The sequence below is a fragment of the Aquarana catesbeiana genome, linkage group LG02 (genome assembly GCF_042186555.1).
Source record: "Aquarana catesbeiana isolate 2022-GZ linkage group LG02, ASM4218655v1, whole genome shotgun sequence".
Lineage (NCBI taxonomy): Eukaryota > Metazoa > Chordata > Amphibia > Anura > Ranidae > Aquarana > Aquarana catesbeiana.
In genome coordinates, this window is record NC_133325.1 from 49479223 (window position 1) to 49495504 (window position 16282).

Sequence of the window (16282 nt, forward strand, 5' to 3'; positions counted from 1 at the left end):
TCGCGCTTTTCATTTCACACTTTTCATTTCACACTTTTCATTTCATGCTTTTCAGTTTGCTTCTGAACGGCCGTTCGTCAACCAGACATGTTTGCTGAATCGGAGGAGATAACATGTTATTTATTATTGGCCTTGGAGTTATTGCTTTGACATTATTTTTTTTGGTTGAATAATGATTTCATTTGGTATATTTTCTATATTTTTGGATGCATAGAATGCACTTTTTGGTTAAGTTCTATTGGCAGATAGCATGTCTAATTTTATTTGTTTTCTTTTTTTAATGCACAATAAAAAAAATTGTGTAGAATAATACTTGGCTATGTGTTTTACTTCTAATGACAGTTTGGGAGTAGGCAGTTACATTTAAAAAAATACAATGTAAAATAACAAGGGACACCAACTTAGCTGTATCTTTGATCTGAAAAACTACGGGATAATGGTGTTGTGGTAAGTTGCCCAAACCCCCCCCAAAAAAGCATAATAATATTATTCTTGATATCACTAGAAAAAAAAGACCTTTGAAACTTCGTTTGCAATAACTCCATCAGTATCACCAGCAAAGCAGCTTCATTATTATCCCATTAAAGAAGAAGAGAATTGTGTGCTGCATTTCGAGATTTCATAATTTGCCATGTCACGAATGTTAATTCTCCATTACGAACGCTAGTTTACAAGACCGACCGCTTCCGGCTCGTCCTTGCTTCTGAGCATGTGTGTTATTACTTTGGACTTTGTCCGACGGACTTGTGTACACATGCTAGGAAAATCCGACAACAGACATTTGTCTGCGGAAAATTTTAAAACCTGCGATCCAACATTTGTCCGTGGAAAATCCGACAATTGTCCGATGGAGCATACATGCGATGGAGCAACAGCCTGTCATCACACATTTCCCTCGGAAAATCAGATCGTGTGTATGAGGCTTAAGGGTGGAGACTACGAGCCAGGCCTTCTCCTCCAACATCAGTGCCTGACCTCACAAATGCTCTTCTGGAAGAATGGTCAAACATTCCCATAGACACACTCCTAAACCTTGTGGACAGCCTTCCCAGAAGAGTTGAAGCTGTTATAGCTGCAAAGGGTGGGCCAACTCAATATTGAATCCTACAGACTAAGACTGGGATACCATTAAAGTTCATGTGTGTGTAAAGGCAGGCGTCCCAATACTTTTGGTAATATAGTGTATCTTCAATGGGTACACAGCTAAAAAAACTTGAATGGAGAGAAATAAGTTATTAGAAGGTCTATGTCTGCTCTTGCAGAGGTTTGGTCTGTTCTGTCCATGTGTGGCGTGTTACACGTGCAAGACGGATCATGGCCTCTTAAAAGCATTCAAAATACCAAGATCTGTGTTTTTGAATTCTTTAGATTTATTTCCTTTAGATTTATAAAAATTGGTGTTGATGGTTTCCGAGTAAACCGGAAGTGATGTCATCACTTCCGGTTTACTGCTATGAACAGCCGATCCCGACTTTGCTTGGCCGATCAGACGGGAGAGCTCAAGAGAGCCGCGAAAGGTGGTGGGGGGGGGGGGCGGCTAGTTAGAAACTCCGATTGCTATTAGTAAGACATGTGCAAGACGAAAAAATGTGTTTCATTTCATTTAGATTCGTTAATCTAGTTATTTAATTTTGTTAAATTTCGGTTGATTCCTTTAATTAGCATACGAAATTCGTTTTATGCATTTTATCAATTTTTCTTTTTTTTAATTTACCGTTTTTTTTAATTAGATTTGAAACACGAATCAATAAATTTAGAATGAGTCGAATCAAAAATTTTAGATTTTTTTTTTTTCGATTCAAATGCGGCAGTTGAAATGTTTACATTTAAATAGTGCATTTTGATTACAATGACAACTTAGATCACCTTTGGCTTAACTAAAACAGCGTTATTTTGAAATGTTACTCTAATAACACACACAGTCATTGATTTCAGAAATGTGTTTACAGTTCGAATTCGAATGGAATTCGGTGTAAAATTCTATTCAAATTTTAATTCAAATTTTGGAAATTTGGATGAGTTTCGTTTCGTTATTTGGAGCATTTGGTAAAGGTAGTTTATACTGTAATTCGTCCCAATATTTATTCGGAACAAAATGCATGGTATGGCCTGGCGGTATCTTTTCCCTGGTGGATCCACTGCTTCCACACTGAATATCGAGGTGTTTACATGCGAGTGTACTATTCTGTTTTATTCAGTAAATTGTATTACTATGCTAACAAAGATCTCACGCTGCTATTCCATTGTCTTTAGTTTTGACGTCCTTGTGGGTGTCTGTGCCTGAACTGCATATGGGGACACACACCCACACAGATGTCAAATTGAGAGTAGCGTTTTTTTGTGTTTTTCTCTTTTTCTTGTGACAAAAAATATAAAAGAATGAGAGAATGAGGCTAGCAAGGGGCCAATTTTTTTAGAGCGAGAACAGGTCCAGGATAGTTGAAAGGAGCTTCTGTAACCCTTAGGGGCCATTTCAAGCTCATCGCAGCCTTAAAAACCCACATAAAATTCCTTAAAGCCATACTCCACAAGGTTTAGGAGTGTGTCTACGGGAATGTTTGACCATTCTTCCAGAAGAGCATTTGACACCCTCCTAAACCTTGTGAACAGCCTTCCCAGAAGAGTTGAAGTTGTTATAGCTGCAAAAAGGGTGGACCAACTTAATATTGAACCCTACGGACTAAGACTGGGATGCCATTAAAGTTCATGTGTGTGTAAAGGCAGGCGTCCCAATACTTTTGGCAATATAGTGTACATCCCCAAGTGAAAAATAAAGTAAAGTATACTGATAACAATACTTAAAGTAGAACTATAGGCAAAACTTTTTTTTTTTCATTTTGGATAGAGTAAGGGAGGGTTATAACCCCTGTCAAAAATGTTTTCACCATCTTTGTCCCAGTTTCATAGATTACCCTTCACTTCCTGTCCTATAGCCAAACAGGAAGTAGGAGGAAATCCCTGAAAATTAAGGGAATTCCTTGGGGACCCCCAAGCAGTGGCGTATCCGGGGTATGGTACATATGGTACGTGCCATGGGCGTCATATCAAGGGGGTGCTCGTGAGTGGCTGGGCAGCAAGGCACGGATTTTACACACAATTACCCTCCAGCCGCCAGCCGCTACATTGCCTTGCAGTCTCGCCAGACAGCTGAATTATAGGCCCAAGACAGTGAGCCGGCCCGCGGCGGTGGTTGCTACATACATTACCTTGCAGAGAACACTGCACTGCATAGCCTCTGTACTAGTGCGCTGAGGCTGAGCACGCTCCTCCCCCTGATGTCCTGGGCGGCATGACGTCATCCAGAGTCCGGACTAAGAGGCTGGTGGGAAAGGAGTATGGGCGGCACCGGCGCCGCTGCAACCAAGGAGGAAGAAGCGCCGTACAAGTACAAGAACGAGTAAGCTCTGCCTCTGCATGGGGCTGGGGAAGTTGGGCAGATAAGTGCAGCTCAGTGTACTGGCTCTGGCTGAAGTGAGTTAACTGTTTGGGAGGGAGGGCGACCGGGGGGGCTGTCAGTGCCTCCTAGGCCTATCACTACCAGTGCTCATTAGTGCAGCTCATCAGTGCCAGTGCCACCTATAAGTACCAGTGTCACCTATCAGTGCAACCTATCACATAGCTCCCAAAGTCCCTGAGTATGAGGGACTCTCCCTTATTTGGAGCAATGTCCCTCTGTCCCTCTTTCCTCCTCATTTATCTCTCATTTTGGTCTGATCTATATAGTTGTATATAAAATGCACTTTTTATCTTTCAAAAAGAGTTTCCCAGTGCTAAACCTTTCATCCAGTTTCTAAATTGCTGCATTTGTACATTTTAAAAGCCAATATAAAGGAATATTAGTGGTAAAAAAAAGCCCTTGTGGATTTAATTAATCCTTTTTTTTGGGTTAATTCTCCTTTAAGTGGGTGTGGCAGGAAGTGTGTCCTATGCCTGCATACGTTTGCTGGTAAGTGTCTCTCATTCCCAATCTCAAAATGTTGGGAGGTATGCTATCAGTGCAGCTCATCCGTGCCACCTATCGATGCAGCTCATCAGTGCCACCTGTCAGTGCCAGTGTCACCTATCAGTGCCACCTATCAGTGCAGCTCATTAGTGCCACCTGTCAGTGCCAATGTCACCTATTAGTGCCTATCAGTGCAGTTCATCAGTGCCGCCTATCAGTGTTAGTGTTGCCTCATCAGTACTGCCTTGTCAGTGCCCATAAATGCCGCGAATCAGTGCCCATCAGTGCTGCCTATCAGTGACCATTAGTGCAGCTCATCAGTGCCAATCCATAATTTGTTAATTGAAAGATTAAAGAGCTTGACTTGTGGTTTTGTTAGTTGTTTTTTTTGTTTTTTGTTTTTGTTAAGGTTATCTGAAAGATGGGTTTCAAATGTTTTGACGTGCGCAGTCCAGGGCTTGATATAGGCGCCATTTTCACTAGATATTTTCACTCTCTGAGGATCTGAAAAAAGAATTGTTGCTCTACATAAAGATGGTCTAGGCTATAAGAAGATTGCCAAGGCCCTGAAACTGAGATGCAGCACGGTGGCCAAGACCAAACAGCGGTTTAACAGGACAGGTTCCACTCAGAACAGGCCTCACCATGGTCCACCAAAGAAGTTGAGTGCACGTCCTCAGCGTCATATCCAGAGGTTGTCTTTGGGAAATAGACGTATGAGTGCTGCCAGCATTGCTGCAAAGGTTGAATTGGTGGGGGGTCAACCTGTCAATGTTCAGACCATACGCCGCACACTGCATTAAATTGGTCTGCATGGCTGTTGTCCCAGAAGGAAGCCTCTTCTAAAGATGATGCACAAGAAAGCCTGCAAACAGTTTGCTGAAGACAAGCAGACAAAGGGCATGGATTACTGGAACCATGTCCTGTGGTCTGATGAGACCAAGATACATTTATTTGGTTCAGATGGTATCAAGTGTTTGTGGCGGCAACCAGGTGAGGAGTACAAAGACAAGTGTGTCTTGCCTACAGTCAACCATGGTGGTGGAAGTGTCATGGTCTGGGGCTGTATGAGTGCTGCCGGCACTGGGGAGCTACAGTTCATTGAGGGAACCATGAATGGCAACATGTACTGTGACATACTGAAGCAGAGCATGACCTCCTCCCCTCCGAGACTTGGCGCAGGGCAGTATTCCAACATGATAACGACCCCAAACACACCTCCAAGACAACCACTGCCTTGCTACAGAAGCTGAGGGTAAAGGTGATGGACTGGCCAAGCATGTCTCCAGACCTAAACCCTATTGATCATCTGTGGGGCATTCTCAAATGGAAGGTGGAGGAGCACAAGGTCTCTAACATCCACCAGCTCCGTGATGTCGTCATGGAGGAGTGGAAGAGGATTCCAGTGGCAACCTGTGAAGCTCTGGTGAACTCCATACCCAAGAGGGTTAAGGCAGTGCTGGAAAATAATGGTGGCCACACAAAATATTGACACTTTGGGCCCAATTTGGACATTTTCACTTAGGGGTGTACTCACTTTTGTTGCCAGTGGTTTAGACATTATTGGCTGTGTGTTGAGTTATTTTGAGGGGACAGCAAATTTACACTGTTATACAAGCTGTACACTCACTACTTTACATTGTAGCAAAGTGTCATTTCTTCAGTGTTGTCACATGAAAAGATAGAATAAAATATTTACAAAAATGTGAGGGGTGTACTCACTTTTGTGAGATACTGTATATTCCATAGTTTGTAGACGCTATAACTTTTGCGCAAACCAATCAATATACATTTATTCATTTTTTTATCAAAAATATGTAGCAGAATACATATTGGCCTAAATTGATGAAGAAATTTGATTTTTTTACAATTTTTTATTAGATATGTTTTATAGCAGAAAGTAAAAAAAATATTGTTTTTTTTTCAAAGTTGTCACTTGCATTGGTGGTCAGTGGGAAGAATGCTCCTTACATTGGTGGTCAGTGGGAAGAATATTCCTTACATTGGTGATCAGTGAGAAGAATGCCCCTTACATTGGTGATCAGTGGGAAGAATATTCCTTACATTGGTGATCAGTGAGAAGAATGCTCCTTACATTGGTGATCAGTGGGAAGAATGCCCCTTACATTGGTGGTCAGTGGGAAGAATGCTCCTTACATTGGTGGTCAGTGGGAAGAATGCCCCTTACATTGGTGGTCAGTGAGAAGAATGCCACTTACATTGGTGATCAGTGGGAAGAATGCTCCTTACATTGGTGATCAGTGAGAAGAATATTCCTTACATTGGTGGTCAGTGAGAAGAATGCCACTTACATTGGTGATCAGTGGGAAGAATGTTCCTTACATTGGTGATCAGTGGGAAGAATGTTCCTTACATTGGTGGTCAGTGGGAAGAATGCCCCTTACATTGGTGATCAGTGGGAAGAATGCTCCTTACATTGGAGATCAGTGAGAAGAATGCCCCTTACATTGGTGATCAGTGGGAAGAATGTTCCTTACATTGGTGGTCAGTGGGAAGAATGCTCCTTACATTGGTGATCAGTGGGAAGAATGCTCCTTACATTGGAGATCAGTGAGAAGAATGCTCCTTACATTGGTGATCAGTGGGAAGAATGCTCCTTACATTGGTGATCAGTGGGAAGAATGTTCCTTACATTGGTGATCAGTGGGAAGAATGCTCCTTACATTGGAGATCAGTGAGAAGAATGCTCCTTACATTGGTGGTCAGTGGGAAGAATGCTCCTTACATTGGTGATCAGTGGGAAGAATGCTCCTTACATTGGAGATCAGTGAGAAGAATGCCCCTTACATTGGTGATCAGTGGGAAGAATGTTCCTTACATTGGTGATCAGTGGGAAGAATGCTCCTTACATTGGTGATCAGTGGGAAGAATGTTCCTTACATTGGTGATCAGTGGGAAGAATGTTCCTTACATTGGTGATCAGTGGGAAGAATGTTCCTTACATTGGTGGTCAGTGGGAAGAATGCTCCTTACATTGGTGGTCAGTGGTAATATTGCTATCCTTACAAATATGCTCAAAAGATCATTGGTTTCAGTGGTAACTGTAACAACCTATTGAGTAACCCTAGAGTTCCTTGTAACCCTAGTTGAGAAAGGTAGCTCTATAGTATCCTACTCTCCTTCCCCGGCAGCAAAAGTTATGCAGAAAGGTTTTAGGAAAGAGGAGCTGGGCCAGCACAGAAAATAATTAGACACTCCCAGAAGAGGAGAGGGCTATAACATGCACTGATGGAGAGCCTGTGCTAGAGAATTGACTAATCAATTTTTCTAGTAAATTCATAGGCACATGCAAGTGCATAAGTATAATTTATGGAAAGGAAAAATTGGACAGGTCCTGGGGTTACATAGAAGTTTGAAGATCTAAAGGAGATTGTATGCTCAAATTGTAACATGTGTGCTGAGTAGACATGTGCACAATTTTTCATAACGAATCGAAATTCGGTTGAATTTTGCATCTTTCAGACATTCGGATGCACCTGAATGTCCGAAGAAAAAAATAACGAATTTCAACGAATACGAAAGAAATTATAGCGAACATAACAAATTAATTCAACATGATTCGTTCAATCGTTAAAGGTCTAATGAAGCAAAAGGTCAACTCAGACTTAAGCCCTGTACACACGATCGGATTTTCCCAACGGGAAATGTTGAATGTCAGGCTGTTGGTGGAAAATCCGACCATGTGTACACTCCAACCGACAATTGTTGTCAGACTTTCTGCCAACAAATGTTGGCTATCATGTCCTCAAATTTTTGAAAAAGTGTTTCCCAGAGCTAAACCTTTCTTCTGATTTCTAAATTTCTGCATTTGTACATTTTAAAAGCCAATATAAAGGAATAGTAGTGGTAACAAAAAGTCCTTGTGGATTTAACCACTTACGGACCGCCGCACGCCGATGTACCTCCTAACTTTGAAGAGGAATATCATTGTTATGGCAACCCCTGTATCCTCTTCTTCGGCCAGCGGTTCGCTTTCCGATAATAGTGGTCTCTGCGGTGGATTTGCCGCGAGATCACTTTTATCTGCCGCGCTCCGGTGCCCTCTGCCGCCTACCGGAACCATCGGTAGCCGTGAAGGTGATCGGATCCTTCTCCCTGTGTGGTATGGAGACGAGTGAGAGGTAGATGGGCCCCCACCCGTCTCCATACCATTGCAGGGCGGAAGCGACGTCAAATCGTCCCTTCCGCCCCATCCCGCCGAGCTCGCGTGCAGAAGCGAACGCATACGTGAGTAGCGCCCACATATGAAAAATGTGTTAAAACCACACATGTGAGGTATCACTGCGATCGGTAGAGTTAGAGCAATAATTCTAGCCCTAGACCTCCTCTATAACTCAAAACATGCAACCTGTAGAATTTTTTAAACGTCGCCTATGGAGATTTTTAAGGGTAAAAGTTTGTCGCCATTCCACGAGCGGGCGCAATTTTGAAGCGTGACATGTTGGATATCAATTTACTTGGTGTAACATTATCTTTCACAATATAAAAAAAAAATTGGGCTAACTTTACTGTTGTCTTATTTTTTAATTCAAAATGTGTGTTTTTTCCAAAAAAAGTGCGCTTGTAAGACCGCTGCGCAAATACGGTGTGACAGAAAGTATTGCAATGACCACCATTTTATTCTCTAGGGTATTATTAAAAAAAAATGTATAGTGTTTGGGGGTTCTAAGTAATTTTCTAGCATAAAAAACTGTTTTTAACTTGTAAACAACAAATCTCAAAAAGAGGCTCGGTCTTTAACTGATTAATTAACTTATTTTTTGGTTAAGTCTCCTTTAAGGGGGTGTGGCAGGGGGCGTGTCCTATGCCTACATATGTTTTTTAGTAGGTGTCCCTCATTCCCATCTCAAAATGTTGGGCGGTATGCATATGTAATACATATAATACATATAATATATTAATGGACAATAATAAAATATAGTAATACATATAATACATATAATATAATAATAGACAATAATAAAATATAGTAATACATATGTGCAGTATATCAGCTTGACATAAATAAGGTTATTATTATGAGTTTAGTGTTTTAAATACCTTATATGGGGGCAGCCATATTTGCTCAATACATAGTCAGGCTCTGCTTCCTGCCCCACCCTTCCTGCTCACAATTGAAGTCTATTTGCAAAGTCAATGATCACAAAGCTTAGTAAAAACACTTGTTGTGTTCATGTTAATCATCCAATCATGGGCAAAAAAAAAAAAAAAATCTATTTTTTTTTTAAATTTCCCTTGCTCACGATGGCCATTCAAATAAAAACATATCCGTTTAAAGTATAGCGAAAGGCATTTAGTATTTGCTTTTTTCTTTTTATGGCTGTCTGTGCCCCCATTATGGAGCTTCCCCCTCTCTATTTGACCTATTTACTATCATCACCAAAAGTGAAAGTAAAAGAAAATCCCAAATATTGGTTTGACACCAGAACAGAAATAAAGGGGAAATCCTCCAATGGGGACACTAGTTCTGGTGACAATCAGGGATTTCCTCCCTTTAGAGGGATTTTCTCTCACTTCCTGTTTTGGCTATGAGACAGGAAGTGAAGGGAAATCTCCAGAGTGGGCAAAAAAACTGTCAGGGGTTATAACCTTCTCTTGCTGTATCCAAAAAAATAAAAATGTGCTTTTAGTTACACTTTAAGATGAGTGAACAGTTGATTATTTAGTAAATCAAGCCTGCTGAGTCAGCTGTGTGGCTGATATCTTACTCAGCAGGAATCAGTGCACTCTCTAATCTTCACTGTAACAAATAACATAAAAAAGTTTAATAAAAATGCTGCAGTAATATTTCAAAATTGGCACTCACTGAAAATAAACCGTATTGTCCCTTTAGGCCCCCTTAACACCAACTTCCTTTAGAAGGCGCTATAGGATTGATTTACTAAAGACATATAGACTGTGCACTTAGCAAGAGCAGTTGCTCCAGAGTTTATAAATGAGCAGAACCTCTGCTGACTTCCATCATCCAATCATGTGCAAGCAAAAATGCAATTTTTAAAAATATTCCTTCAACATGATTTGGTACTTTTTGCAAAGTGAAACCTTACCTTATTTACTAAGCTCTGGAGCAACTGCACTTTGTAAAGTGCACAGTCTCTTTGTAAATCAACCCCTGTGCTCATTCTCCATGGTCTCACTGTATGTAGCAACGTAGCCATCCTTTCTTGCTCACTCATGAGATGGACTGTGGGCAGTGGGAGAAGAAAATGTCCTGTGTCAATGGGAGTAAACAATGCCTCATCATTGGTGTTGAGGGGAATAATAGTGACCCATCATTAGTATCAATGGGAGGAACAGTGCCCATCGTTGGTGTCAATGGGAGGAATAGTGCCCCATCCTTGATATCAATGGGAGGAATAGTGCCCCATCATTGGTATCAATGGGAGGAAATGTGCCCCATCATTGGTATCAATGGGAGGAAATGTGCCCCATCATTGGTATCAATGGGAGGAAATGTGCCCCATCATTGGTATCAATGGGAAGAATAGTGCCCCATCATTGGTATCAATGGGAGGAAATGTGCCCCATCATTGGTGTCAATGGGAGGAATAGTGCCCCATCATTGGTATCAATGGGAGGAAATGTACCCCATCACTGGTGTCAATGGGAGGAATAGTGCCCCATCATTGGTGTCAATAGGAGGAATAGTGCCCCATCATTGGTGTCAATAGAAGAATAGTGCCCCATCATTGGTGTCAATGGGAGGAATAGTGCCCCATAATTGGTGCCAATGGGAGGAATAGTGCCCCATTGTTGATGTCAGGAACTATGCCCCTCTGTTGCTGACAACGGGGGGGGGGGGGGGGGACTAATGTCCCATGGGCTGGAGAAAAGCAGACAAAGGGCCATCTGGCCCTTACCAAAATTGTTCCTTACCAAATTTATTCAGTACACACAGGTATTATTTAACCACCAGCCCCGAGCCTAACATTACATATGGGTTTTTTTCAGATACCCTAGAGAATAAAATGGCGGTCATTGCAATACTTTATGTCACACCGTATTTGAGCAACGGTCTTACAAGTGCAATTTTTTTGGAAAAAAATACACTTTTTTGAGTTAAAAAATAAGACAGCAGTAAAGTTAGCCCAATTTTTTTCTATATTGTGAAAGATAATGTTACGCCAAATAAATTGATACCCAACATGTCACACTTCAAAATTGCGTCCGCTCGTGCAATGGTGACAAACTTTGGCACATACAAATCTCCATTGGCAACGTTTTTAAAATTTGTACAGGTTACCAGTTTTGAGTTACAGAGGAGGTCTAGGGCTAGAATTATTGCTCTCGCTCTAACGATCGTGGCGATACCTCACATGTGTGACTTACATATGCGTTCACTTCTGTGCACGAGCTTGGCCGGACGGTGCGCTTTAACCTTTTTTGTTATTTTTCCTTATTTATTTCACTTTTTATTTTTTATTTTTACACTGTCCTTTTAAAAAAAAAAAAATTGGGTCACTTTTATTCCTATTACAACGTTCCAGTGTAAAAGCCCTCGGGGCTTTCATACTGGAATCAAAGCAGCGGCACTTTCGTGTGGGTTTGCAGGCGCTATTATTAGCACAATAGCGCCTGCAAACCGCCCCAGTGTGAGAGGACCCTTAAATGCAATAAAAAAATAAAAAATAAAAATTAAATGTCATTTAAAAAAAAAAAAAAAAACTTTAAGAGCTTTGGGCAGAAGTGACGTTTGACGTCGCTTCCGCCCTCCAATGCTATGGAGCCAAGCGGGGGCCATCTTTCCCTCACTCGGTATCCAGGCAGTGAGGGGAGCGGACGCGATCGTCCCCATCGCTACCGACAGCTCCGGTAAGCGGCGGAGACGACCGGAGCGCGGCAGAGAGGGGGGTGGGGCTCTCTCCTGCCACCAATAAAAGTGATCTCGGAGCAAATCCGTAGCTGAGACCACTTTTATCCGAAAGAGAAACGCACGCCGTTCCTGAAAATACCGGGGTTACGGCAGCTAGCTGCTGCCATAACAACGGTATTTAGCGTCAAAGTACCGACATACAGGTACGGCGATTTGTGTGAAGTGGTTAAAGGAGAAGTACAGCCAAAGCTCGTACGAGAAAGAGAGCCGCTGAGAGCCTGAGCCGGCCGCCCCCTCCGCAGCGAAGCGCTCCAATGAGCGAGGAGGGAGCAGAGCAGAGAGCGGTGACTGACAGTCAGCAGCTCTCCGCTCGGGGAACTGTGAGAACCGAGCGATCGGCGATGTTCGGTTGCTCGGTTCTCAGTGTGGAGGCATCCACCTAGGTAAATATGATACTAAAGAAAAACCCCAACCCCATACTTCTATTTTAAAATAAAGTTGCCAGGTCTCTATTACCTAAAAAAGGGAATAAACCATCTGTCCATCGGAGCAATTTTTAAAATTTTTGAATTTTTGCACATGTGGTAAAATCTGGATATTTGCTAGAAATTGCTGTAACACCAACCCCCCCCCCCCCCCCCCAAAAAAAAAAAAAAAAAAAAAAAGTTTATATTTTATGATAAAGTTGCATTTTTTATGGTGAAAAATATTTGCACAGTTATTTATCAACTACACATTTTTAGGCTGGGTTCACACTGCCGTGACCTGAAAGCCATGTGACTTACAGTACGACTTTGCCAGGTGACTTAGCTGCGACTTGAAGTCACTTTGAAGCAACTTCAGGTATTCTTTTCTGTAGTTTTGGATCCAAATCACATCAATTAAGTTGAGGATCCGACTCGCAGGCGACTTCCATTAAAGTCTATGGGCACAAGTCGGATAGAAGTCGCCTTGAAGTAGAACAGGAACCCTTTTCCCGTTCAAAAATTTTATTTTGAAATTTTAAACAATAACAAATACAATATATCTGACTATTTTCTGAATATTATTCTATATTACAGAAAATACAGGTAAATATATTACTCTATGTTTATGACTGGTAGAGATGATCCATTTTAAGAGAGACTTTTACTTTCAAGGTGTTATAATAAACTTTCTGTGTAATAATAAAATATTGGATTGTCATATGTAGATATATTGTTTTCCAGTTGAAAAGTTGAAAGTCTCAATAAGTTACAGTTAACATGGACATATTTAATTTAATGTTTTGTAGCTATCTACAATATAAACCATAACTACGATTATGTAAAATTACCTGTTGGTAACAAATATTATGTGTAAAAGATTGAATTGAGAAAGACAATAGTTACAGGAACCTTTTTTAAAGTCAGAGCGACTTCAGTAGTGCTAATCAGGACAGCTCTCGTGGACTAAAGTGGGATTTCACATATCACGCTACTTGGGGGTCTCACAAGTTGTATCCCAAGTTGCAACAGTGTGAACTGAGCCTTATGCCGCGTACACACGGTCGGACTTTTCGACCGGACTTGTCTGACGGACGCCGACGGACCAAATCCGGCGGACAATCCGATCGTGTGTGGGCTTCACCGGACCTTCAGACTTTTCCAGTCGCAAATCTGACGGACTTTAGATTTGGAACATGCTTCAAATCTTTATGTCGTAACTCCGCCGGACCCAGAAATCCGCTCGTCTGTATGCTAGTCCGACGGACAAAAACCGACGCTAGGGCAGCTATTGGCTACTGGCTGTCAACTTCCTTATTCTAGTCCGGTGTACGTCATCACGTACGAATCCGTCGGACTTTGGTGTGATCTTGTGTAGGCAAGTCGAGTCGTTAGAAAGTCTGTTGAAAGTCCGACAAAAGTCCATCGAAAGTCTGTCGAAAGTCCGTCGGACGGGCTGTCGGACTTTTGTAGCTGAAAAGTCCGATCGTGTGTATGCGGCATTAGGAAAAAATACACTAAAATTAATTTTAGTACAAACAAACACAATTTTTGATAAAATATAAAAGATGAGGTTGCGTTGAGTAAATAAATACCCAACATGTCAAGTCTTAAAATTGCACATGCAAGAAAGAAAGTTCCAAAAGCTGCACATCACACAAAACCCCCTGTGTAAGAAATAGGAGCAGCCTCAGCCTAGACGCCGTTAGGAGTCTCTGTTTTGCCTGTTACAGGGGAAACGCGTCGGGTAGAGTCACATCTATGACGTCATCATGCACAGGTCTGCTAGCGAGTACCCCTGCCGTGCTTGTGGAATTGTATACTGCTGTTAGATGTTTCTAAACATGTAAGTGCAATTTAATAAGCTGCATGAGCAGGGTCCTCCTGTTCCTTCTGTGTTGAGCTATATAGTAATCGTACTGTGCTCCTTTATTTTGTAAAGAGCTGTGTAAACTGTTGGTGCTTTATAAATCCTGTATAAGAACAATAATACCGACATACTGCGCTATGAAGCTTAATCTATACCCTGCCTCCTTATACAGGGCAATCTTATGCCGTGTACGCGCGACCGGACTTTTCGACCGGACTGGTCCGACGGAACGAATCCGTCGGACAATCCGACCGTGTGTGGGATTCATCGGACCTTCAGCTGACTTTTTCTGTCGAAAATCAGACGGACTTTAGATTTGGAACATGTTTCAAATCTTTCCAACGGACTCGAGTCCGGTCGAAAAATCCGTTCTTCTGTATGCTAGTCCGACGGACAAAAAACGACGCAAGGGCAGCTATTGGCTACTGGCTATGAACTTCCTTATCATAGTCCGGTCGTACGTCATCACGTTCAAACCAATGGGGTCGTTGTCCTGCTGGAAGGTGAACCTCCGCCCCAGTCTCAAGTCTTTTGCAGACAGAGAAATGTCACCAGCACACGAGGATATCCAAAAATGGGTTCAAAACTTTAATCAAGGATCACATAGTTACAACAAAAGGTGAAGTTTCGGAGCCTCGCAGGACCCCTTCATCAGGCATGTGACCTATTTCACATACCTGATGAAGGGGTCCTGCGTGGCTCTGAAATGTCGCCTTTGTTGTAACTATGTGACTTTAGTCCGTTTGTGTGTGGGCAAGTCCGGTCGTCTGTCCGTAAGTCCGAAAGTCTGTCGTGACTGCGTCAAACGTCTGTCGGAAAGACCGTCAGATCTTTGATGCTGAAAAATCTTCTCGTGTGTACACGGCATAAGAAGAAAACCAGTTGGAGTCTGCAAAAGACTTGAAATGTAATATTCCCAACGCACACGTTCCTGCAGAAATGGCTGTATTTTCAATTGGGTGCTGAAGCAACCACCGGCTGGAACCGTGAAGAGTCATAGAGAGAAATGTCACCAGCACACGAGGATCTCCAAAAATGGGTCTAAAACTTTAATCAACGATCACATAGTTACAATAAAGGCGACGTTTCGGAGCCACGCAGGACCCCTTCATCAGGTATGTGAAGTAGGTCACATGCTTGATGAAGGGGTCCTGCGTGGCTACAAAACTTTACCTTTTGTTGTAACTATGTGATCGGTGATTAAAGTTTTGGACCCATTTTTGGAGATCCTCGTGTGCTGGTGACATTTCTCTGTCTGCAAAAGACTGGAGACTGGGACGGAGGTTCACCTTCCAGCAGGACAACGACCCTAAACATACAGCCAGAGCTACAATGGAATGGTTTAGATCAAAGCATATTCATGTGTTAGAATGGCTCAGTCAAAGTCCAGACCTAAATCCAATTGAGAATCTGTGACAAGACATGAAAATTGCTGTTCAGACGCTCTCCATCCAATCTGACAGAGCTTGAGCTATTTTGCAAAGAAGAATGGGCAAAAATGTCCCTCTCTAGATGTACAAAGCTGGTAGAGACATCCCCAAAAAGACTTGCAGCTGTAATTGCAGTGAAAGGAGGTTCTACAAAGTATTGACTCGGGGGGGGCTGAATACAAATGTACCCCACACTTTTCACATATTTATTTGTAAAAATGTATGAAAACCATTAATCATTTTCCTTCTACTTCACAATTATGTGCCACTTTGTGTTGGTCTATCACATAAAATCCCAATAAAATACATTTACATTTTTGGTTGTAACATGACAAAATGTGGACAATTTCAATGGGTATGAATACTTTTTCAAGGCACTGTATATGAATTTGATATCATTTATTCAGTTTATTACTTTATTACTTATGAGATTTAAGGGGGATATGCCCACTTTTATGTTGGTTTACATTTAATTGTGTTGCATTCGTAACTAAATTTATTTTGTTTAGTTTAGTTTATTTATTTTCAAATGGATTCAAATTTGAATCGAAATGATCAAATCGATCCAAATTAATTTGATAATAGCTGTTTGTTACGCATCCTTAACAACCATGACTCATCTGTTCTCAGCAGGATTCCCCGCTGACAACACAATGTAAGCAAAAGAGTAGCGGCTTTAACCACTAACCTACTGGGCACTTTCACCCCCTTCCTGTCCAGGCCAATTTTCAGCTTTTAATT

At 41.8% G+C, this 16282-nt stretch overlaps 1 protein-coding gene across 2 annotated transcripts in view; it reads left to right on the top strand.

Moving 5' to 3' along the window:
- The window catches only part of LOC141126853 (retinal guanylyl cyclase 2-like), a 211856-nt gene that overhangs the window by 16153 nt on the left and 179421 nt on the right, over positions 1–16282 (top strand). The gene's annotated exons all lie outside the window — the stretch shown is intronic.